This window comes from Dreissena polymorpha, chromosome 15 (assembly GCF_020536995.1).
Source record: "Dreissena polymorpha isolate Duluth1 chromosome 15, UMN_Dpol_1.0, whole genome shotgun sequence".
NCBI classification, from domain to species: domain Eukaryota; kingdom Metazoa; phylum Mollusca; class Bivalvia; order Myida; family Dreissenidae; genus Dreissena; species Dreissena polymorpha.
This window is the reverse complement of record NC_068369.1, coordinates 47,619,799-47,646,150: the sequence shown is the minus strand read 5'-3', so window position 1 is coordinate 47,646,150 and position 26,352 is coordinate 47,619,799. Positions and strand designations below refer to the sequence as shown.

Genomic DNA, 26,352 nt, shown 5'->3' with positions numbered 1-26,352 from the left:
CGTACTTTAATCGATCAAAAATACGTACCAAGATTTGTATTGCGTAATGTTACGTACCGGGCCGCTTTTTAAGGTGTTTTTTAAATTTATTTTTCAATGCATAAATACGCAAATACGCATCTTATCTGGAGCTCTGGGACTGGTGATATTTAATATAACAAAAATATAAGTTCATCATTTAATATATTTACGCAAACAGAGAGCAAATCGCAGTCTATATGGCCGAATTGGTTCAAAAGTGTCAACCATTAAACGAAGTTTGCAATCATACATGAGAGAAATTTTAACACATAGACATGATTCATTCGATATTGAACAATAGCGATTACAGTTCAGAAAGTTGGGATGGTAAACTGAATGGGAAATACAAACATCCATGAGAAGTATTTCAATTGTTTGTGATGTATTTTGCATGCAAACACGAAATCAAATAACATTAAAAAAATTATTTTATAGAATAAGTATTGCATTATGAAGCATGAACAAAATCGATCAGTGTCATGACGCATTCCCAAGCAATAACGGTGATGTATTGCGAAGGTTGTGGGAAATAACTGGCTTCAAGCAACAAAGTAGGCACAATAATAAAGTACGATCAGATGTGATAATCTGTTGCAAAGGAATTAACCTTTTGCGTGCCGTAACCGTATATCACTATGATTATCAAACTAGTATCATTAATCACAATTCAAGTATTTAATATAAGTTACTTACCATTAATTGGACTGAAAATTGTAGCAAGAACGCCAGTTTTAACACAAGATCCATTTTGATTCAAATTGCCAAGATCAGGAAATGGTACGCATCTACACTTCTTTGATGTCTGTGGAATTAAATTACTTTAAAGTGAACGAATACACGTTTGATCATAACACAAAATTAAGATTATAAAATTAAAGCGAATGTAGGTCGGTTTTGTTATTTATTACATACACAAAACATTATCAATTATATTATCGTATTGCAAACAATATAATTTAAGAGTGACGTGGAGACGTATACTTAGTATTACAGGACGCATACATTTGATTCAGTTCGATAAAAAAACATTTTCGTTTATTGCATATCGCGTCATCTACAGAGAATTGACAATGGGAATGCATAGCAAAAATCTAACAATACCAGTTCGTGTTCGACAAGCGTTTTTTCTTTTTTATATGCAACACGTCTTCGTAGCATGATCTTTTAAATGGGAAAATCACATAAACTCAAAAGCCTAATGATGCCCACATTGTTATTGGTTTTAAGTTAACTTGCTACTGACATGAACACATCAACTAAATTTCAGCTGATTTCGTAAGCATCATAATTTAGGACGTGAAGGGATTTTATTCGTATGACCGATAATGTTAAATATTTAGGAATGTCATGAAAACTTCATAAATACACAAACTTATTTAATATCTAAATTTATTTAAATAATGTCAAAACAATTTTATAGCGATAAAATGAATGTTAATCATATGTACGTACGTCGTTAGATAGAATATTTTCGCCACTGTTGATTTGTATTCCGAATTTTCCACCAGCACATAGGTGGTAACAATCACCGATTGTCATGATATTGTATGTTTTATTGGGGATGTTAGTCCATTTTCCACAACCTGTTTAAATAATACAGTAAATACAATGCAATACATTCCATAATACTGCAGAAAAAATAATTCTAAAGTATTCATCGGTATGGATTAACAATTTAATGACGACTTACATGTTAATTTTATTAAACAGAACACCCCAATCTCTTGCAAGTTGGCCTCATTACATTCAAATCTGTAGTGGCCTAAGAAAGAAGCCCATTGTAATTCACAAGGAATAGAAAAAGTTTAATAAAACTTCAAAAATTAAATGTTCACTGTGAAATTAGTACTTTTAAATATACTTGGAGTCAGCGAATGATTTTAAATTTCAGCGTCATCCACTAAACCGATTTTTCTTAATTATCAACAATGACGGATTACATCAATTTTGTAAAATTCTCTTCCACAATTCAGCAAGGATTGATACAGTTAACGAGACTATTTCTTTGACTGAGCATATTTAATTATTAGTTGTTATTAGATGGCTTAGTAAGTTTTGTTTATTTGTAGAATGTTTTAATAGTACTAGTACTTAGTACCATAATTCGTAAAAAGCATTGATCGTGTGATATTATGCAACTGCGTACATGGTAATGCGAAATATGTTCATACGTGCATGAAAATATAAAAAATTGTATGAATTAAAATATAACATTATTATTTATTCCTTTTGATTTACAACTATATTTTGTTCTTTTACAATCAATTTAATGTACGTCAATAAATTGGGTCCTGTAATTTAGCCCACTGCATAGGAAATTCTACTATGCTATTGACAACTCACATTCATGTAAAAACACATTCGGGATACCAGTTATGAGTATTCAATACATATGATACATATCATTGATTTAAAAAGATATATATATCTTTTGAAAATTAGTATGTCTTCAACTTTTGGTTATAATATAATTAACAATGCCATTTGTGTGGACTACTTTTATGTCCATTTTATGTCATAAGTATTCTTGAAAATTAAACACAATACATAAATACTGTTTTAAAAATTCAAGTTAATGCTCATTATCAGTAAAGGACATTTGAATTAATAAATAATCACCTAAGAATAGAAACGGTATCTTTGCGAGCTGATATCCGATCCAAACATCAGTATTGTTTATCAGTGCCTCAGTTGACTGGTTGACTCTATAACTTGTGTTTTCGTAAGTTAGATTTGGTTCTGCCAGATTGCAGGTTGCCATTCTCCACTGCGTCGATTCATTGCTTACAAAGTAATTTGCTAAAACAAAGAACATGATGCGTTGATAACTTATGCAATTTCAAAATATATACTTAAAATGTTGCAAAATGTACTGTATAATATATATCGTCGTCTAGTTTGCCTAAAATTTTACATTTCAACACAAGTTAAGTTACAAAATGTTTATTATTTTTAGAAATACAGATTGTATACACGCATCACTGTTTAAGTATTTTGTGGTGAGATTGGGGACTTTGGTATATATAATTAAGATGTTGATTGGGGAGAAAGCAGAACGTCAGTACGATCCAGTGGATGTAAATCTGCCGGAAGCTGATCCTGATGCTTCCTCGGCATCGCTTTGTTTGTTTCAGACAAAGATAGATCTTTTCAGTCTTTTCTCCGAGGCTGTTCACTTTACTTTGGTGTGCTTTGGGTAACTCGCAAAGAATCCAACATTTCATTGATTTGTGATATGCTTCATGGCTTTTCGTCGCCTTCGTTGTGTCGCAAGAAACGCCAGTGGTCTTTTCCATCTCTTTTATTGGCGTTGATCTCACTGCACAGATGATAACACGTACAGCCCGTGGAAGCCTTCGTCAAGGTTTGCAGCCGTATTAAATTGAAGTTTGAATGTGCCATCGTACACCGTCTTCATGATTTTTTTCGTTTACCCATCACTGTGCCGCTGCCTTTCTCATGTTAAGTGTCAGGCTTTTTCGTCTTCGCTCTTACATTGTGAGTGGTAACTCATTTGGCATCCAAAGTTGCGATGTTGTTCAAAACCAGCAATCTGTATTTAACGGTTGTTGCATACTCTTCTGTTCAATAGAACACTAGGTCATCTGCGTACATGGCTGCTTGTACTCCTTTCGGTAGTTCTGATGTGATTTCGTTAATTAGTATAAACAAGGTGGGTGACAAAACTTCTCCTTGTGGGACCCCTTATCGCAGCAATTATTTTTTCCACAAAGACCGTCTCCGACACACAGGTTGCGCAGGTCACGACTAGCCTTCGATTCAACTAAGGAAAAGCTTACGAGGAGCCCGTCTGCTATTCCTTCTCGAAGTCTTTCTGTAGGTCTATGAAGGCAGCAAGAGTCTCCTTCATGTCCCAAAATGCGTTTGATATTAACTAGGTTTGTAGTCTGGTCTTTCGTACATTTGTATCTTCTTAAACCGGTTTGCTCTACCGCTATGATGCTCTCTATCTCCAGGTACCACTGCATGATGTGATTGCACCTTGTTCTTAGACATTCGGCTCACTCAACTAATAGGTCACTAGCTCATGACTTTTGGCTTGCTATTTCCTTTCTTTAGGACAGGAGTCAGCCTGGCCTCCTTCCTGCAACCAGCTGACATAGAATATGTCGAACAGTTACTGGGGGGCTATTTTGTCGAAGATTAGGATGGTTTGTAATGGTGACGCCCGGGCCTTTTTTTCAGTTGCTTACTTGCCTTCGTCACTTCTTTAATTGTGATCTCTTTTGCGATGGCTTCATGACGACACTTTCTTTGCCGATCCGTTTTATTTCTTCCTGTGGAACTCTTTCTCTTGTTCCCTCGTTACTGGGTTTGCTACCCTTTGCGTATGCTTTTCGTTTGCTTGAGCAAATATTTAAAGCTGCTTTTGTGTTCTTCTTCTAAGTCGATCTTCCGATCCGTGTTGCATCATCTTGTACGGCTTTGCTCAGTTTCCATTGCTTGGTGGTGTCTCTCTCCATCTTCTATTTTATTAAATTTTCCCTCAACGCCTTCTTTACTTTCCAGCTTGATCTTTGTGTTTTGGGCCTTGGAGTTAGATGTTGTCCTCTTGGATTGAGTTGGTATCAGCCTCCTCTCTGGCATGGGCCGGGTTGTTGTGCACATTCTTTATTTCGTGCGTCCAGTTTGGAGCGAAGAATGTCTTCCGAATGCCGAATGTGTCGTTTCTTTTTCGGCTTGGATGGTGCGTGTCTCGCATTATGATGTTGATGTTTCGTCCTTCTGTATCAAGATTTTGCTTGAGTTAGTTGATTTGGATTCTATAGACATCCAACTTTACTTTCTTGGAATTTTATCATGGGGACAAAGAAGAGCTGAATGTGGTGCTGCGACAGAGAGTAAATAGATCTGGGCAATAGTCACTTCCTTTTAATTGCTGCTGAACAGTTCATGTGATATTTCTATGAACATCCTCTATGCACAAAAACAGATTGGGAGTGGTGAGGAATGAGGGTTGGTCAGTTGGGTCGTGTTTCATGTATTTCATATCTATCCATGCTTTTACATTTTCTGCCCTCTTGTCAAATGTGTCATATCCCCAACTCAGGGCGATTAGGAAGCAACATCCTGGGCCTGTTTTTGGTTGGGATATTCTCTTCTTTCATATGTATTAAGTTATCTTTTTCTGCCCAAAACTGATAGATGGAAATTAAACATAGTACTATTTAGAATATATTAGGTAAGATCGTCCCATTAAGACTCAAAATCAACGAATATGTCGTAAACTATTTCCTAAAATAAAATTAACACATGCACATTCAGTGTTCCTTAGAGCAATACCTACAATTTCAACCTCTATATGTGGTTTGGTAACTTAGATTCAACGAAATTCAAAATGCTCGTTAAATTTTTTGTGGAACAATATATTCCATGTGTGAATTTCCCGCGACGATATCCGAACATTTACGAGTCAACGCGAGATTTGCTTCGGGCAGCGTCGGAAGCACGTCGTATTTCTCATGAATAATAATTAATCATTCAACATACGGATATCGTCGCGGGAAATTGTGCAAAAAATTTGGACCGTTTTGTGCATGTTTGAATATATATTAACTTAAGATGCCTATTCTGTTTATGACACTGCTAAAAATATTGCGTAACTTTCTTTTAACCCGATGGCCATTCAATGTTTTTTAATCCATCTAAAATCGACATCAGTTCAAATAAACCATATTTACAGTCAGATATGTTTTCCCAATCTCAATGTATCACTCGCAATGCAAATAAAGACTTCAACATATACAATTTACAGACACTACATTGTACCAATTGCCATGCATGTTAAAGTTTGACCGGTAACATGTTTTTCATAAATGCGTCCTGCAAATATTCACTTATATAACAACTTCGTGGTTGTCGACTTTGAGATATATGTACACAAGTTGTAATACCTGTTGACCTACATTAGGATCTTTCAATAGCAAACCATAGCTACCACGAAATTGTTTCTGATACTTTGAAGTACAATTTTTTTTTGAATGAATTTGTACAAAAATTCTTAATAAATTTCTGTATATTTTTTTAAAATAGACTGTAATTGAATGAACATTTCCGACATGCTATTTCGAATCTGTTATCTAATACTGATTTTTTTATTTTATTTTATTTTTAGTCGTCGTGGACATACACATAGCATACTTTGAAACGTAACTTATAAGTATTATAGCATGATATTGTTGTCTCAAAATGAGTAATGTCGTATGAAGCAAAACTATATTATAGCTATCATGTGTCGGTGGTGATTCACGAAAGTGTGACTACATTTCCAATTCGATAACTTCCTTAAAGCCATAAGCCTTAAAGAGTTGTTATTTTAGCATACCCGACAAACCCTTATTTTTGCCTACCCTTTTAGTATTCCAAGTTGGGTTTTTCGGTCTGTTTAACGAAATTAACTACAATAACTTTTAACTTTACGATCGATTTTGGTAACTTCCTAAAGATAAACATGTAACTATATAAAATAAACCAAATAAATATTGTTAGCAGATTTGGAGGATTTATGCATGTCAACGCAAATTCTTATTAAATTATGAATCGTTAAACCGGTTAACACAGACATTTAGACGATATTCCTACTCTATTTTGTTTTAGCGATGAAAAGAAAGGAACATATTTTTGCCGCACACTAAACACGTGTTTTGTGACATTAAAATGACCTTTATGCAAGTCTACATACATTTAAGAGGAAAGATATTTTAACAATGATGGTTTTTATTAAATGCTTTGATACTGGTTATATGCCCTTTGCCAATTATTCTCTTCATGCGAGATTTTAATCGATTGACTTGGTGAAATCATACATGCATTTTAAACAAATCACTTCCCTTTGAAACTATATAACTTTCTGGCTTGGCCTTATAAATTGTTTATAACTGTTTAAGGATAATATAATCCCCTTCATATGATTAAAGTAACTACCTGGTTGAATTTCTATTTTAGAATATCTGATGTAATCGATATGTACTTATGTATGAGGAAAATACGTAACACGTATCTATTGGTTTAAATGTCGTTGTGGGTTTTATATAGTGTTCTTTTCCCAAACCTAACCGTTAATCATCAGTAACCGTAAATGAAGTGATAATAAGATGTATCACCTGCTGTTGCGAATGTCGTTTACATTGTTTACATTAATATATAAAGACGGTTATAGCATGTGTTATTTAATTCATCACAACGAGAACATGTAAAACTATATGCAAAATCCTACTTGGTATAAATAGTAAAAGCGTTGACTTTAAAGGGATCTTTTCACGCTTTAGTAAATTGACAAAATTGAAAAAAGTTGTTTCAGATTCGCAAATTTTCGTTTTAGTCATGATATTTGTGAGGAAACAGTAATACTGAACATTTACCATGGTCTAATAGAGCCATTATATGCATCTTTTGACGATTTTAAAACCTAAAAATTATAAAGCGTTGCAACGCGAAACGATTGAATAATTTGGAGAGTTCTGTTTTTGTCGTTAAATTTTGTGAAACTACGAAGATTGCTTATATAAGGTATAAAATACGTTCAGCATGTGTGCTCGGCGGAATAGCTCAGTAGGCTAAAGCGTTTTTACTTCAGGACTCTGGCAGGACTCCAGGGGTCACTGGTTCGAAACCTGGTCCGGGCAATGTTCTTTTCCTTTTTTTAATTTTATTCTTGATTTTTTACTGGAGCTTTTACGATCCAATGTTTACATTTATCGATATAAAGCATTTAATGAATAAGTTAAAAAATGCAAAAATCTGTGCAAAGGCCCCTTTAAAGACTGTAAAGACACATCAATAAATCGTCCGATGCAAACATTTAAACGAGTTATTAAATATATTGAATTGATGTAACGTTATTTATATTTATTAGGTGCCATAATCATAATCATAATAAACACCAACATCTTAATTAACTTTCCATTTACCTATCTTACAATTTGTTACGACATGGTGACGCTTTTAGATGACCTAGTATATCGATCAATCTCAGTTTCAAAACATGCGATATTAACGTAGTTTTTACAAAATAAGATCTTTTAACCTTTAAATAAATATAAACCTATAATATAATTACCATTTACTGTTACGGTAGCCAGTATAAAAGCACGCACAAGCCTGTAAAACCACATTGTTTTCCGTTGTTTACGCACCAAAAGAATCCCTCTGACTGAATGAGGAAGTCAACTCAGACCGACTGACGCAGTTACGTGTATATACGATTAACATAAAGCTTAGCCTACGAAATATTATTTGCATACTGTATTCTAATTAGTGGGTAGTTACGCTTTACAATCATGTTTGCGGTTAAATGAGGTTGAATAAAGCAGTTTGATATAGTTCATGAGGAAGCAATAACAATGGTATCGAAAAATAACTCGTATATAAATCTTTATTAATCGATCATTTAAATTGGTTATCATCATTCTATTTGTATAGAACGTGTATTAAACGTTTATAAACTGTGACAGACCTCGTTGCATTCCTGTTTATGTTTTGTAGTGTGACGGGAGTTTTCACAAGCTCCTAAGGAATATCTTACATTAAGGTAGCGCGGATAAGAACAATAATTCCTCTCCTGATTGAATGTTTGGAGTTTCGTGTATGGCGACTTTAAGAAATTTTATTAATATTAGGATTATTTTTGAGTTTTCACCAAAGAGTTTGTGAATACCGGCACTGGAGATAGCTATGTGATTTTTAAATTCCTCAATCAAATAGAAATAGATATTGTTTAGTTTTCCTATCACTGATTGAACACTTTATGAATGAAGACACGTATTAAAACCGACATATTGGATTAGATGGCTAGAGACCAACTAAAAATATACTTTTAATGTGTCAAAATTAACCCATTTCTGCCTAGCGTCTAGACAAAAGGCCTTGGCAAACAGCGTAGACCCAGATGAAACGCCGCATCATGCGGCGTCTCATCATGGTCTGCACTGTTCGCCTAAAGGAATTTCTGTAAGAAATATTCTTTATATAGAAATAAATATACTAGACATCCCTAATTTTGGAAATAAATTGATCCAATTTCGAAGACAGGGAGAGTCCACTTGGCATAAATGGGTTAATATTCATGCGATTTTTAATCGATACAATGAGACAGCTAGAACCAATAACAATAACAAGAAAGTATCCATAATTAGTAAATTGCGTATTAAGTTTAACGTCCTGTTTCCCTGCTGATGTGTTTTTTTACTTTTAAGTGAGTAAAATAAGTCCTTGAATTTTCAAAGTTAAAGGGGCCTTTTCACAGATTTTGGCATGTATTGAAGTTCGTCATTAAATGCTTTATATTGATAAATGTAAACATTGGATCTAAAAAGCTCCAGTAGAAAATCAAGAATAGAATTAAAAAAAAGAAAAAAGTAACCCTTAACAGGGCTCGAACCACTGACCCCTGGAGTCCTGGGGTAAAAGACTACCATTTAGACCACTCGGCCGTCTGTGCTCACACAATTTAGGCGTTTTTTATATACTTTATATAAGCAATCCTCGTAGTTTCACAACATATAACGACACAAACAGAACTCTTCAAATCATTTAATTGTTTCGCGTTGCAATGCTTTATAATTTTCAGGTTTTTAAATCGTCAAAAGATGCATATACCTGCTATTTTATGGCCATATTCCACTACGAAAACAAGCCCACGATTCGCTAGATTTATCACATTTATTGAATCGGGAAGACTCGTGACAGTTTACGATTCAGTTACGACTCTGGTACAATTGAGTTACGACGAATCGTGGGGTTCGGTTGAAGTATTGAAAATAGGGTCGCAACTTAACTACGATGTGCAAGAATCTACTGCGACTGTACTACGAACGATGCAGATCGGTCAGGACTAAGCTAGGACCTCACAGAACGCACCCATGAATTAGGCGCCAATATCTATTGATATTGATCTAAATCGCGAGAATCTTAGCGGACTCGCAACTCATTCGGGGTGAACTCGTGAGAGTCTTGATCTAAATCGCGAGAAACTTAGCGGGCTCGCAACTCACTCGGGATGAATTCATGAGAGTCTTGACAAAGTCGTAGCTGATTCGTAGACAGATCACGTGTTCACCGATTTCCCGATTGAGTCACGAATTACCTACGAATCCATTACGACGCCCAAGAACGCACTACGACGCTGTTACGAGTCAACTGCGATTAAATTCAGTCTTTGAGGTTCTGGCCAAATTTAAACACGTTTAAAATCTGGCCACGATTTTTCGGGAGCTCATGAGTTGCAGGAATCACTAACGACCCGCCCAAGACTAGCTACGAATGAGTAAGGAACTTTGCCGATTGAGCTACGAATGTCCCCGACCTCAACATATTGGAAATCGGGACAAATCGTGAGGAATCGGGTCGTAGTGTTATACCCCTATACGAGCATGAACAATGTTCAGTATTTTTGTTTCCTGACAAATATCATAACTAAAACGAAACTTTGCGAATCTTAAACAACTTTTGATTACTGTTATGTCGCAGTATCAGTAGTTTCCAATCGCAGTCTACTTGTTCCTGACCACATCAGACAGTGTGCCATAGTCCATAGCTTCTTGTTCGGCCAAATTACAAAACTGAACACACTCCTATCTTAAAACATGACCACTGCCACCATGCTGGTCTCTCTGAAGTCTATTGTAAACGAGCTCATGGTCCTAATCCACTTTTGAAACTCAAACATGACTGCAAAGTGCGGCATAGTTACTGTGCTAGTCTGCTCGTAATCTATTATCCACATAGTCATGTTGCACAACAACTTGTTGAACTTGAGTGGTTCTGAATACGGTGTTAAAGTTATCTGTTTGGACCATGTGATGTTTCGTGTTAAATGCTTTTTTACAACTCCTTTCCCTTGTGCAAAGTAATTGTGATTGTTCGCATAACATTTTTCACCTGACGTTCTAGCACGGAACATCTTCTATTTCAGCTTTTGCCTTTACATGTATTGCTACTTTTAAGTGTCAACGCGAAATAATTCCTCTAAAAAACACGATTTATTTCTAAGGCAATAATTTTTTTTTTCATTAAATGGTATTATAATTCCTGTGCATATTAAAAGTAATATAATGAAATTATCCACTATAAATAACAAGAGTCTGGACAGAAATTAAGTATTTTACACTTTGAAAGCTATATCAGAGGAAGCGAACTACTTGATTTGATATGTATCGCACATGATTCTAACAAAGTTACTGAAGTGTGTTTGTTGCACGATCTCTCTGCGTACTAACTGAAGAATGATCATTAAGACAACGGTATTATTGGCGTCGCCCTGGAGGGCGGCGACTAGTATGTAATGCATTTTTTTTCGCTTATGGGAGGAGAAGTTATTTTACGGATCAATGTATATATTTTTGTTGTAAGAATATCTTGCATAGTGGTGATTTTTTGTGTAAATTAGTGTTAATAAGTACTGCATTTGTGCCTATTACATTTATTACAACATTTACTGGCAATAATGCAAAGCTAATTGTTTTAATTAATACTGTGAAACCATTATTATTCGTCCGACATTAATTTTCGCCTTTTTCGTCCTTCGACCGATGGACGAATTTAAGATCCTAACGAACAATCATGTCCCATATTTGAAACAAATAAGACTGAATTACCGTAGGCATGAGGCATTTAAATCCAGCGTAATCCACGCATATACACAGGGCTCGAAATTAACACGCGCATACTCGCAAAATGCGAGAGAAAAAAGATTGCAAGGTAAGTTATAAGCCACTAGTATTTTTTGCAAATAAAGAAATAGTGAAAAAAACGAGTTATATTGCTTAATGCGTTCGACGGCGTGAACGCTAAACCGTAGGTCAATTTTTTGAACGTCCGAATACCCATATGCGGAAGCGCGCACCTTGTTTGTTGACTGGTATACTTATAATACAGATACACAGATGGTATTGATACAAAGAACATGAAACAGTCGACTATTCACACTCAAGTTAAATCCGGTTTTGACACAAAGGGATGTTCATTATACAGTGTACTGACAACTGACATTTCCTGTAAAACGCGAATGCAATAAGGCTGTATCGAATGCGTCGACTTCGTTTAGGTATAATAGTGTTGATTAGCGCTAATTGTTAACAACTTTATTACCCATTGTGTGTATTGTGTTTTTCAGGGGTGTTGCAGATTATACAGCCTACACGCGGCGAATCCGGATTAAAGACAATACTATTAAACGCAATTAAAATATGACGATGTGTGATCAACACCTGACATCATAACAAAGAATGTGTCAATGACATAAAATAATAAGGGACAGTTACTATCACCTAAAATAACAGACTTGTTAATTGGCATATGCCAAACAAGGCCCACCTCCTGCAAGTGACTACCAAGTGTCACCTCTCTTTCCCCAGCACGATTTTTTCGCAACCGCGTATTACATGTATTACAAACAAATCGGACGTTTTTTTTTCAAAACCAGAAATGGACGAATTTAAGAGCGGACGAAATAGTCATTTTTATGAAAAGGGCGAAATTTTGTGCCGACGAAAATAAATGGTTTCACAGTAACTGATCCACAACTGATCACAGGGGAAAGATCACAGGGACTGGGCAAATACGCGAAACTTTCTGGTTTTGTATAAAAACAAATGATGTTTTGTATAAAAACAAAACCTAATCAAAATATATTTATTTTGTGTTTTTTCTAATTTTCTTATTTAGTGGAGAATCACTGTAGTACGATATTTGACGACCTATCGCGCAAGCAAGTTTATTGGAAGGCGTAGTGGTACGAAAACGTACAATGTATTAGTTTATTAATAGACATATAATATCGATCGCTATACACAACTTCACCAAATAGCAGTACATAAGTGAATGTCAGCCGGAATAGCTCAGTTGGGAGAGCGTTAGACTGAAGTTGTTTACGCAACAGTCATCTAAAGGCCCCGGTTCAATCCCGGGTTCCGACACGAACGTAACAGTTCGGCGGCTGACAATTTTTTCAGTCAGGTTAATAAATATAATAAAGCTTTATTTTATGTAGATATTTTAAAATCCATTTTACTACAATTAGACATTTGTATTAAAATTAATGGGTGCAACGTGGTGACAACGTTAATTAAAATTTCTTACATCACTTAAATATCTTATAAAAAGTACACGTGTTTTATATTAACAAATAAATGCAAACAACACATCTATTATCCATGTATTTTATGGTTGTCTATCATAGGCCTATCCCTACCACATATAGAGCGCGAAGCGCGACACGTATTATTGATTGTAACAATGAGTTGTGATAAAGGAAGCAGCCGCTTATCAAGCAGGAGCTGTGTCCCAGCAACCCAAACTTTTACAGTTTTTTTTTATCAATGAGGACCCAACCAAAACTCTATATGAGCAATATCGGACCATAAGTCCAGAATTATGTCTCTTTGAATTTAAAAATAAAAGTGAAAAACTGCTTGGTTAGGTGATTATGTCAACATTTTTCATCAGATTCTTTCCAAACTTACAGTGTCTTCATATCAATGAGCATTTTTACCTCATTTAAAATGAGCAACATCGGGACAATAAGTCCAGAATTTTTTTCTATTAAATTCGACAAAATAAACAATTTCCACTTGTTTAAATGATTTCACAACTTTCGTCTGAATCTTTCCAAACTTGTTAAGTGTTTTTATATCACTATTACTCGAACCCTATTGAAAATGATGAATGTCGGAGCAATAAATCTATTATGATCTTTTACTGAATTTCAAAGTATTGTGAAATGCAGCTTCTTAATATAATTTACAGTTTTCATTCAATTTTTTTTCAAACTTTTACAGTGTTTTCCTATCAATGAGTACTCAACCCCTATCGTAAATGAGCAACGTAAGAATAAGTTCAGAATCATCTCTCCTTGAAGTTGAGAAAAATATGAAATTACGCTTACAAGATGAAGCAGATATTTTAGAACCTACACAGTTCTGTTTCATTAATGAAATCTGCACACGGATACCAGTAAAAAGAGGAAACCAATGACAATAAAATGAACTATGAATTATTTGGGGGTTACAACACAAAATCATAGATAATGGTTATTCGGGGGTTATAACACAACATCATAAATAATGGTTATTTGGGGGTTATAACACAAAATCATAGATAATGGTTATACCAGTATCTTTTTCTTTTTTGTTTAAATAATCGGCCAATATATTAATATTTATAGTAGAAAAAAAATCGTTCAATGTAACTTCATTGAGTGCCTTTTACACTGAAATTCCCGACGCCCTTTGATGCTTTGCATCAATACTTATCTTGTAACAAAGTATTATAATCATGGAAACAGTGGTACCGTAATTACTCTATGTTTTCGGACACTCTAAGTTTTCGGACACCCCTTTTTTTAGCAAAAATAATTAATTTTTGTGACTCTTAATTTTCGGACACACGAGTTTTCGTCCATAATTAATGTCTCTAAGTTTTCGGACAGTATATTTTACAGCGCTATTTTACCAAATTTCTGTTTTCGATATCTAATAACACTTCGATCATGGGGTTTTACAACCAGATTATCACCATAAAACATGGCAGGTGCCTGCATTCCTGAGGGCAACGGACCATTACATTTGCTTCATTGGGTAAATAACCTTGTAATCCGGTATAAAACAATGGTTTCGCCCGATAGCATACCGATAAGCGTTGTGACAATTACCAGGGGTAGTGCCAATTAACAGTTCAATTATCTACCGCAATTGTACTACCCATTCTCAGTAAAATAACTATTACAAATACAAAACGCTTCAACGTGTGATGCACCCTATTGCAAGTTTTAAGAAGAACAATGGAAGGTGTTAGACAACAACTATCGGAAATGAACAAACAAAGAATTCATAGTTTGCTTTTTTTATTGCGTTAATTACAGGTTCATACTAGCGATTATCGGTACATGACATGCTCATCTTTGAACTCGTTGGTCAAAATACAACTTTGTAGTAACTGTCTGTCAAATCAATTAAGCATTTCAAATTATTTAAAACGCAGTGCAAACATATATAACTGTAATGTATACTACATGGCATGGTATTTTACAAGCGCTTGCTATTACCGGTAGTCGTTGATACAATTGACGCTATTTTCGGACACTTTAATTTTCGAATCTAAGTTTTCGGACACCTGTATTTTGTGAATATTTTTCGTATCTAAGTTTTCGGACACGAAAATAAAAAAATATTTTTAAGTTTCCGAAAACATAGAGTTATTACGGTAATCAAGATTACGAGGCCTTCAAAGAACTGCAAAGACTTGCTACAGAACGTCCATTACTTTCTTACTTCCTACTTCCCGTCTATAAATATCAGATGCTATATACACATATACATATATAAGTGTGCAATTATTGCATTTTCTGCTATATATTCAGCTTCTTTGTTATTCAACTTGTCTCTACATTATAATCTATTCATCTTCTGTATTTCTTTCAATTCTCATGCTTCAAATGCTTCTATTGTCCTATATTTTCATTTTATTTTTTGTATTATTCGCACTTAACACATCTGTGTAACTTAATTTATTGTAAACCAACTATGTTCGCATGACGACATACACTGTATATTATACTATATGGAGAAGAACTAAATAAGATTGCATCTTTCGTTCTAATCCTATTCAAACATGTATTTACTTAAATGTAGTATACATTGTATTTGCACAAATATATTCATGTTGGAAATAAATATGTTTAAACTAAAGAACTGCATGAAATAATAACTCTCCACGTATAATATAAAACAGTGAACATATCTACCATTAAAACAATGTACTATTAAATTGCATAATGTTAATTTACGTATATGCTTGAGTATTTTTCCCCCCAAAAAGGTCACAGGCAATGCATGCCTTAGATCTAATAAACATAAGATATAAAAAAAATCATCATTATCTCTAACTTATTAATTTGGAATATTAAAGTAAACAATATCAAGTTCGGAAAATAAATAGTTTCACATATGCAAACTAATCAGAAGATAAAAGCAAACGATAATAATTTAGCAGTTAACAATAAAAGGCAATTAATGTAAGGTAACAATGAATGCAAAAGGTAAAAACATATGCAAAATCCCATTTCGCATAAAAAAGAATAAAAGTGGACTGTTAAGAATACTTTATGGTTACTAGTTTATAAAACATCCGAGGTTAAATTTGAACGAGTTATAAAATAAATGGGCTTTATATAACAATAGTTACATAGCTCATCAGGTACCCTAATCAATAACATATTAAATAACAATCTCTATTTACTTTCCGTTTAATTATCTAAATATTTGGTACGACAGAAATCGCTTTTAGATGAAACCATTACTTCGTATCGATATAAGGTTTATTAGTGACCCTAATCAATAACATATTAAATAGCAACCTCTTAATAAACGTTCCGTGTAATTATCTAGCAATTGGATACGAACGAATTATGATTTTAGATGAAACCACTATATCGTATCGATATAAATAAGTTTTAAGACATAAAATATTTACGTCTTTTGACGAAAACAGAAATGTTTACCTGTACTTAAAGATTCATGTATAACTACATATACTTACCATTTACTGATACTGAAGTCAGTATAAAAACACACGCAAGCTTGAAACGGTACATTATTCCCCGTACTTAAATCTTTACGCTCCTAAATATTCAAAATGAATAAATGAGGAAGTCAACTCAGACTAAATAGCGAAGTTGCATGGTCAATGACGCGTTATTACGATTTACGTGCACCTTAAACAGCGACTTAGTATTAGCACAATGGATTTAAATTGTATCGGTAATATCAAGTAGGTAAGGCAATGGTTTTTAGTAAGCGAAATCGGTTAAAACATTTTTTTGATAGTTTATTCTGAAGCCATAACAATGTCATCGAATAATGAAAACTCACTCTTCATAGGCACAATAGTATATTAGTATTACGTGTTAGTGACTCTAAAGTTCTGAAAAAATTTCAAAGCGACATGTTAACTCAAGCTGAATTTAATGGAAAATTCTGATAAAATGTTCGGTGTGAAATACAATTATGCCTTCCTACATAATGATATACTTTTTATTAGGGATGTTAACGAATATCCGAATATCCGAATATTCGGTCCCGGACCGAATATTCGGATACTGTTTTCCGAATCGAATATTCGGAAGAAAAAATAAAAAATCGAGTAATTTCAAAGACTTTGTATTAGTAAAATTTACTTCAAACTTTGTCAAAAAAGTTGTTCCTCGTGTCATAATGTTTATTCCGGTTGGCGCGATAATGCGTCGCTATGGTGATGACAGTATACCGGTCATAAATCCCGCTAACAAAGCCAGACACTTTGTGTCAAAATTATGATAGGTGCAAATGGCGTCGGCAATCAAAACACCGACCTGCACTTGATCCAAATGACTCGAATTTCATTTAAAATTATCAAAGATTAAATGAGTAAAGGAAAAGCCAACTTTGTGTAAAAAAACAAATAAGACCGTATGGCAATTAAAACACCGACCCGTCTTGATCTAATAACTCGAATTACATTTTAAATGATCAAAGATTAAATGAGTAAAGAAAGAGCCGACATGGTGTGAAAAACAAAACAGATCGTATGGTTATAATCAATCAAAAAAGCTTTTAGAAAATAATTTACTCAACCTCTAATGAGTATTTGCGCATCGTATGGTCAAAACATAAATTAATTACTCAATATTCAATCAGGTATTATACTTAAAGAAATGTTTTTGGTATTGCACCCTCATTTAATTGAAAATATTATAATTGCTACACGCATACAGTAAATATCTGGCCAAGCAAAATGCCACCTACACCTTCCGCTGCTTGGAAATATTTCACGACATCATCCGATAAGAATCTGCCGATCCAAGTGTCTTTTTAACGTGGCAACTTTAAAAGACTGACTGTTTAGTCTGTTAAACAGGTTAAAAGTGTGTTGTGGCTATGTTCATAATTCGTTTAAGTTCAGCTTTAATTATAAGTAGATCTAACTGTTTTGTCATGTAATTATTTTGTCGTCATGTAATATTATGTTTCTCGTTCTATTGTTGATGTACGATATTAATAGTTTAAAAACAGTTTTTGTCATTCAATTTTAACAATAAAAAGTAATCAACAAAATCAGCTTCGAATTAGCGACGGCAACGTTGTTTCAATATTTAGTCACTTCCGGTGAACTTCCGGTAAAAACGAAAGTAGAATTCATGGAGTAATGGTACGGTAAACACATTCTATACATAGATGGTGACGTCACTACGTTATTATCACTACGTCAGTAAGACCGGTGTGACACAATGACGGTAAACAAAGTTGACTTTTTTTCCAACAGATGTTGACCGAATAACCGAATATTCGTTCGGAAAGGTGACCGAATATTCGAATACCGAAATCGGTATTCGTTGCCATCCCTACTTTTTATCATTTTTTAACCTTTCGTTGTTTTAGACAATGAAATGCAAATATACCTAAACAAGAATTAGCCAAAGACTTCGGCTCGCACACTATCCCCTTTAACCCCCTTTGCTTTACGTTTACCGTTCCACATCGGTAATCCTAGTTTTTATCATTTTGTGTCTATAGTTGGTGTTCTGTTATAAAGGTTGTGGATAAGAACAAGAATGTCTCTCCTGTTAGAGACTCAGGAGTTTATTTTGTTATTAAGGAACTTCTTCATTTTAAGGAATCTGCCTGAGATTTGTGAATACCGGCCCCTGGTTATAGCTCTGGGGTTTCAATGCTCCTTTTTAATTATAGCTCAATTTGGTGTTGTATTAAAATGAGTTATGTCGTATTCTGAAATGAATATTTTAAAGCTCTCATGTGTCAGTGATGTTTCACAAAAGTGTGGCTACATTTCCAATTCGATAATTTCAGTAAATCCATTAGGCGTTAAAAAGTTGTTATTTTCCACTTAATTTATGTGCGCACCCATTTCGTATTTCAAGATGAGTTTTCGGTCAGTTTTGCTTGATTACCTTCACTAACTTCTAACTTGACTAACATTTTGGTTACTTCCATCATATTCACAAATACGTTTTAGTTAATACATTTAACTAAAGATATATTGTTTAATAGAGATTTAGAACATTTTTGACCTCCGTGTAAGTCCAAATACTTTTAAGAGGAAAATGTATTCCCTTTGTCAAGCATTCTTTTAAACAGATTTGAATCGGTTTAATCGTTGATATTGTACAAACATTTAACAACAACCTCTGGTTTTAATTAATTGTACGTTTACGTATCTAAGAATTTGAATGATGCTTTAAGATAAACAAAGCACACTCGTATTAATATCCCAAGCTTTAAAGGGACCGTCAACCACAAACGACGAAAAAAGAAAAGTTCTAAAAAAACGTATTTTTTTATAATTATTAGTTTATATTAGTTAAAATATCACGACTGGTATATTACATTAATTGAACAAAGTTGTTAAGTTTTAATAAATTTTAACTTTACTGGGTACAGGTACCAGGTAACTACAAGTTAACTATAAATAACGCAAGTAGATTTATCATCATCATCACGTGGTAAACCCAGGAATGCAAATTGGGCATGCGAAGTGAATTGTATATATTTTTTTATATAAAATGGTCAATCTACTTGCGTTATTTATAGTGTGTATATCGTTATGTCACCTATTTTCGCGATGTACTTTCGATTTCACATCGCGAAATTTTATTACCGAATATACTGAAATATGAACTTTTTTTCAAGTAATGTCTTATACCAATCGTGATATTTTAATCAATATAAACTAATAATTGTAAAAATAAATACGATATTTTAGAACTTTTCTTTTTCGTCGTTTGTGGTTGACGATCCCTTTAAGATATACGATATTTACGAAGTTTGACGAAATAATCTCGTTAAAATGTACATAAATGAAATATAAAATTGCATATATTTACCATTTACTTTAACTGTAGCCAGTATAAAAACACACGCAAGGCCACAAAGTGCAGCATTCGCAAACAAAATGGGAAGAGGACAATTACAACGAGCGAGGCATGGTATAGGGGAGATAACCCTGGGTTATGGTAAGGTTAGGGTTAGGGTTAGGGGTCGGGTAAGGGTTAAGGTATGGGTTAAGGCTAACCCTAACCCAAACCCGACCCCTATCCCTAACCCTAACCCTAACCCTCTAACCCCCCCATGCGCATTACAATACCATGCCTCGCTCGTTGTCGTTGTCCGCTTCCCAAACAAAATAGCTCCGATTAAAGCGTTTCATCCATGGCAACGTCCTTTCACTGTGGCATTAGCACCCGAGTAACACGCAGTCCTCGTGGAAGGGGTAAACCGCGACAAAATTCGGTTCAATACTGAACTATCTACACTTAACCGATACAGCGCATTAATGTTTTTTTTTTCGTTTTAAGAAATAAACTACGTTCGCGACATGGGCGACACAATGTAAATACCATGCGCTACAAAGCCACATTTTACTTCCTTTTTTATGCTCCTTCAGATTCGAACTGACTGAAAGCGAAAGTAAACTCAGACCAACTAGAGCAGTTACGCGTTATTACGTTTTACAAGCAGCCTAACAAGCGAATCAGTATTTGCATAATGTATTCTAAAAATTAATGTGTTGGTAGTATACAGTTGGTTAGTGTTATTCTTCATGTTTGCGGATAAGCGAGGTCGGTAAAACAGGTTATATAATAGTTTATTCGGAAGCCGTAATACAATGTCATCTTATAATGATTCTTGATATGCCCAGTTGTATATTGATAAAAATGATGTTTGCATAGGTGCAAATTTATTAAATTCACTTATTTTATTTTTTCAGACAGTCAATAATAACTAAAATATTGAAGGAAAGTATGTGTTTATACTTTGGGTATCGCAGTCGTTAATTGACATCACACAATCTTGAAAATAAACAACCATGTAATGCTTCCAATATATTCACTGCCTTGTATTTACCTACCACTGATTATACAATATTTGACTGAGCAATTTTGAAAAAAGAGATATAACGCGTAATTTTAAGAAAAGGAGTGTTATATGAAGACGTATGACATGATAAGTTGAAGATTCTAGGCGTAGTCATAACATATTCATGTATTAATGTTTTAGAGATCTTTAAACTCCAAAGGACAAACTAGAATCTCCGTTTAAAATTAAGATCTGCTCATACGTTGATTAACTATTGAAAAGGGGTATGTATGTACGTTTTATAAAACATAAAATGTTTCTCATATCTTTAATAGGTCGTGCATTTTATCCAAAATTTTATGAAGATCAGCTTGTTATCAACGGGTTGAAATACATAGATAATAGTGTTTCTCATATAAACACACAAACGGGAAAGCGCCGTTTACACATCAAGTGCAGATACTACCTAACATTACAATGTGGTTGTCGAAAATTTATCTAACATTTGAACAATGTATTCTTATCACAAAATCTATCTTCATGTGTTATGTAAAATGTAAAAAAGCAAAGATGTTTTTATGTATATACAATAAAAATCTTTTAAAAGCGAAACAAAAATCATCATAAGGAAGCTCATTTAAAGGTGCCTTTTCATGTTTTGGTAAAATGACAAAATAAAAAAAAGTTGTTTCAGAATCGCAAATGTTCGTATAGTTATAATATTTGTGAGCAAACAGTAATACTGAACATTTACCATGCTCTTAGATAGCCATATATGCATCTTTTGACGATTTAAAAACCGAAAAATTATACAGCGTTGCAACGCGAAACGATTGAATAATTTGGAGATATCTGCTATTGTCGTTATATTTTGTCAAACTACGAGGATTGCTTATATTAAGTATAAATACACGCTTCATTGTATGAGCACGGATAGCCGAGTGGTCTAACTGGAAGACTTTTACTCCAGGACTCCAGGGGTCAGTGGTTCGAGCCTTGTTGAGGGTTACTTTTTTTCTTTTTTTAAATTTTATTCTATATTTTTTCCTGGAGCTTTTTAGATCCAATGTTTACATTTATCAATTTAAATCATTAAATGACAGACTTTAATACATGCCAAAATATGTCAAAAGACCCCTTAAATTTGGTTTATAGAAGTTACAAAAAATTCAGATCAGAAAATTAAGTAAAATAAATAGTTTAATTCAGTTGTGAAAGTTAATCAGACGATAAAATCAAACGATACTAATTTAACAGTTAACATAAAACAATAATTAATGGTAAATGACCATTTATGTTTGGTTAATAATTATACTTCCACATGGTACCTGACAGGTACTGTATATGACGTACATATCGACATATACATATCGACATATTAATAGCGTGAATGTGAAGTAACTGCTATAACATTGTTAATAGCTAAACCGATGTGTTATTAAAAAGAAGACTTATTTCTTAGGAGGAGAAGAAAAATCAACCCCCCCCCAAAAAAAAAAAAAAATAAAATAAAAAATAAATAATAATCATAATGATAATAATTAAAAAAAACACTAAACTAATGAGTTTGCTGTCATAGCAAGAGTAAAATGTGGACATACAATTATCAAATATAATGGTTAAATTGTCATTTTAAGATGATGGCTAAATTGCATTATACGTCATCATTAGTATATGGTGGTGTTAATTTGCAAATTATAATGCTTGTAAAATATTGACGTATTGTTTGAAAGGAAAGTGATTGCAATTAAAACAAATTGCTTTTACTTAAATTTAAACAACTCTTAACATAACTCTTTTAAATCTTCTCTACAGTTTCAATTTAATGTTAATATCACATGTATTTCCCGGTTACACATCCATTATCCAATACAGGTATTACATAAGCAATATAGAACATGAGTTTCATCCCAGGAGTTAGAAAATATTGTATTCGTCTTAATAGGAGACAAAACGCGCAGGTTCGCCAACGCATTTAGTATTCAAAGATTTTATTTCCGCTTGAATTCAATGCAGTGAACAGTAAAATCACACACGATGTATTGATCTTGACAATAAGCTTACTCTTGGTTGATTCCATCAACATTGTTTGAAAGATATCATAATCATAACTGATTTTTAAAAGTAAAATGCACACGTACACGTTATCAAGATGATAGATGCTACATGAAGTAGCAACGACCCGTATACTTTTCATGAACCTTTAGAATCAAATTCAGAAAAACTCTCCTTCACTTCTATTGTTAAACTAATAATTGAACATAAATACACAATAACATAATCACCGTTGATACCAGGCTTTATGCATTTAATGCAGTGTTGTCGAGTTGTAAATTTGTGCAAATTATTATATAAAATGCTGTTTGAATTTCATGGAATTGCTGATCGAAATACACTACATGCAGTTATTTTCTTCAAATTTTTTTTTTATTTTTTAAGCGCTTTAAATGCGTGAAATTTTATTATTTAAGCTATTTTCAGTGACGAAGCGCGACGCTATATGTGAGATATCTATGAATTAATATAAAGCGCAATGTACAGTGAATCTGCTCTATGCGTGCAATTAAACATTTGAAGCATTTTACCAATTCAGAACAACTATTGCAAAGTCAGCAATGGGATGAATAGAGAATACATGGTTGATGCCCAGAAAAACGCTCGCCTTATTTTCATTTTCGGGCCAAACCGCATAAATTTTCTCTATCTAGGCGCCAACAATGTATTCGCTGTATCCTGCTTCATTTTAAATTATTTTTTAACACATTTTATCAAAGACAAACGAATTATTGACATATCAAAATAATTATTCAAGTCGGGCCGGCAACATGGAGACATCATTCCTGACGACAGAATAACTACCGATTGTGTCACGTAAAAATAGTTCCGCATTAAACTGTTCAATTAAATACTTTCCTACTGAAAATATTAGGATAAATAAAAAATGAACCGAGAATATAGAGGATATTTGTTGGATTCGGTGGATTATCGATTTTAATTCACGAGTGATCATAGAAAATAATATTTTCACGAGTGGCGCAGCCACGAGTGAAAATATACATTTTATATGATCACGAGTGAATTAAAATCGATAATCCACCGAACCCAACAAATTTTCTTTTTATTTTATGCTTTATTTCACAGTTTATATACATTGTTAAAGAGTTTAACTAAAGAATTACGTTGGGAAAATGACGTCATTTCGTCCAAAAAATGACGTCATTTAACATAAACAGTGAAAATTATCGATAATTTTCACTGATAATTTTCATTGTTTGAAACAGTGAAATTATCAGTTTTAATTCACTAATATTTCTCTATAAACCACCGGAAAGTATAAAATTAATATGTTTATTGTTAGAAATAGAAAAAAATGCAACATGTACATTTTGTAAAAGGTCAAATATTAAAACATGTTAATCGGCGCGTAGGAATACGTGCTAACGGTTGTCAAAGATCAACAAGTTTATTCGACCCTGTTTTATTATATCAATGTTTGCAATAGAGGCAGGATAAAATCATAAAATACGCAAGAAGTACGCGCTGAAAGGATAAGCTATGTGTTTCCTAGTAAAGCGCTTTAATAAAAAAATGAAATTTGAAGCACGACCCCATTATTGTCAACCTTTGATCTCAACCTAAGCCGAACCAAATCAAATTCTTATAGTTGATATAGTTTTGATGAGCAATAAAAAGGCAATATGTTTATGAGTATAATAAATTATAGAATGATACATAACACAAAGTCACACGTTATATTTAATGCCAAAATAGTATCAACGTCATATAGACAAGCATAAATTAAAACAACTAAAGCAATACAAAATGCAATGTCGTATACATACATATCAATTCCGCAAAATTACATATTTTCTCTGAATATATATAAACTCTAAAAAACAATATTTCCTAAATATACATTCAATTTGTTGTCCTGAATTAACGTGATGTTAACACCATGTTGCCGACAAGGCTCCTGCTTTTGAAATTTCGTTTAATTGTGAAGCGCAGAAGATACCGTTTTGTTTAAACAATTGACATACAAGGTTACAAAACCGATAACTCAAATTCGTCGTTGGGCCAAGCTAGAACGTTAGCATGCGTCTTATTACAAACAGTATTTAAAGAAAATTTATTGTCATTAGCATATTATGAAAATTACAGGGCTGTGATGGTGATATAAAATTATGATTATGCTCTGTTCATTGAATAATCCGTACGATTTTAAGTTTTCGTGCGATATACTGCCAACTTGCGCTGGCGACTAGTTAGAGCAACATGCCGCACCACCGACGGTAATAAATTACGTGTCAACAAACAAAATATCACAGCAATAAATCAGTACCTTTGTGGTTACAACAGGGGGTATGTTTTGATAATTGGTGCTATTGTTCTTTTTTTACTCGCGAAAATTTAACTAGCGAACTGCGGGGAGTGGGGGCAATAAGCGAAGACGTGATTGACACGTTTATCAAACTCGCGATAAAAATCAGTTAAAACAATGGACGACTTATTTTAATATTTAGATTACAAATATCAAACACTGACTGCTCGCGAAAAGAAAATGTTTTTAAGTAACACTTTTAACAAGAAGTGCATTTGTAGTTAAAAACCTGTCGAGTTGACGTCGTATTTGTTTTATCATAAATTAATATTAATATAAGTAATTTATGTCACCACCGATTCAGCCACTACTGATTGAGGCAAGTTTTAACAAAGAAAGCAATTTTCAAACTCATTTAATTAATAAATATCAATTAAAAAGTTATTTTAAGACAATAAAGTCATTACATTAAGTATTTATGCAATTGCTTAAAAGTTGCGCCATATGGTACGTTAACAAGCACGCGCGTGAATTGTAAACCCGATGACGACCGGTTTGAAAAAAAACAACGTTTCCCAACAATTGCGAATGTGGCCCGAAGCTTTTATCTATGCCATCGACATCCGTGCCATCGGAGCGAATGTTCTCGAAAACTTGTTACCAAGGTTCGCAACCGCATCAGCCACAAGCTAGTGGACAATGTCATTTTCTTGACCAAATGAACACTGTTTTTGCCAATGTTCTGCATATGCATGTACGTTTGCTGATTTGTTTGAACTGTGAGGTACACCAAAACTAGTTTAACAATTATTTTAAAACATTTTTATATTAAGTTAATTTTAGATTAAGAAATTAAAACAAAATGAACACAAAAACGCAACATTATTGTGAGCGATACGACCCGAACGTAATATAAGCGGCCCAACCAAAAATAAATTTATGGCACGTGAACATGAACATTGTGTAGTTCTTATGACTTTTTACTTATATGCTTTTAAGGGACTATCAACCACGAATGAAGAGAAAAGAAAAGTTCTAAAATACCGTATTTTTTACCATTGTTAGTTTATGCTGATTAAAATATATTACGACTGGTATATTACATTACTTGAAAAAAGTTCATATTTTCAGTATATTCGGTAA

At 33.6% G+C, this 26,352-nt stretch overlaps 1 long non-coding RNA gene across 1 annotated transcript; it reads right to left on the bottom strand.

Annotated features, from left to right (window-relative positions):
• Window positions 1–1,479: 1,479 nt before the first annotated feature.
• LOC127861294 (uncharacterized) lies at window positions 1,480–8,212 on the bottom strand. Its single transcript, XR_008040155.1, has 3 exons — window positions 8,102–8,212; window positions 2,641–2,820; window positions 1,480–1,604 (listed from the first exon to the last, which is right to left on the bottom strand). It is a non-coding gene; the product is annotated as an uncharacterized LOC127861294 (long non-coding RNA).
• Window positions 8,213–26,352: the final 18,140 nt, after the last annotated feature.